A 907-nucleotide genomic window follows, 5' to 3' on the forward strand; every position below is an offset into this window, starting at 1 on the left:
CGAGGGCATCCTTTAAAGCTGCCCCACCAGAAGCTGCTGATAGAAACAGTCAGATGGACCTTGGATTTACAGTCGAAAGGGAAAGAAAAGCTTCAGAACTCCCTTCCCTTTTTCCCAGAAACACTCTTAATTAGAAATGCTCCACTTCAGCTCTAGAGCCCCTCGGCCCAGCATGGTTCTTTGGTCCCAGCCCTTGTGAGTACGGCCCATAAGGGCGAGGGGGGAAAGATTTTCTGTTGCGTGAAGCTATAAAATGTTGGTCCCTATTCGATGGGTACGAGCTCAGGGCAATGTCACTGAGTACTGGCACTATTTCCCACAGGCAATGGTGATTCTAGCTGATAACTCACCCTTGAGGGTCACAGAGCATAGCTGCTACTGGCCCCCCAAGCCGCCTGGGACCGTATGCTGCTCGTCTGGGTACTGCCGTCATCTCCCCGCCAGCTGAACTCATCGCAGAGTGGCACAGGAAAGTGTTCCACGCGGAGGAAGAAATACAGCAGCCAACCCTAGAAACCTCCGGGACGGGACTGCAGAGCATCTCCATGGACATGTCATCAGTCTCCCTGAGGAGGATAAACGGGGCAGCCCTGGGCACATACACAAAGTGTTCCACGTGGGCCCCCCCCCCACCTGACTCAACAGGGGAATGAACGGCAGAAGCCAACTCTCCCTCTGTTTGTGGTCGCTCTGCCTCTTCCCCTACGAGGAAAACAACAAAACATTGAACACTTTGTCTTGTGAACTTGGAGCTGGGCCGGGCGCCATCTTTAAATGTAACAGTGTAAAGAAAAGTGCATGCACACACTTACCCAAGTTCCCTTCCCCTCCATCGGGCTTGTCCGCGCTTGCATGGTGGGACAGGCTAAACCAGAGGTCCCCAAAGTGTGGGGTGCCCCCCCCTCAG

Source organism: Natator depressus, chromosome 2, assembly GCF_965152275.1.
Source record: "Natator depressus isolate rNatDep1 chromosome 2, rNatDep2.hap1, whole genome shotgun sequence".
Lineage (NCBI taxonomy): Eukaryota > Metazoa > Chordata > Testudines > Cheloniidae > Natator > Natator depressus.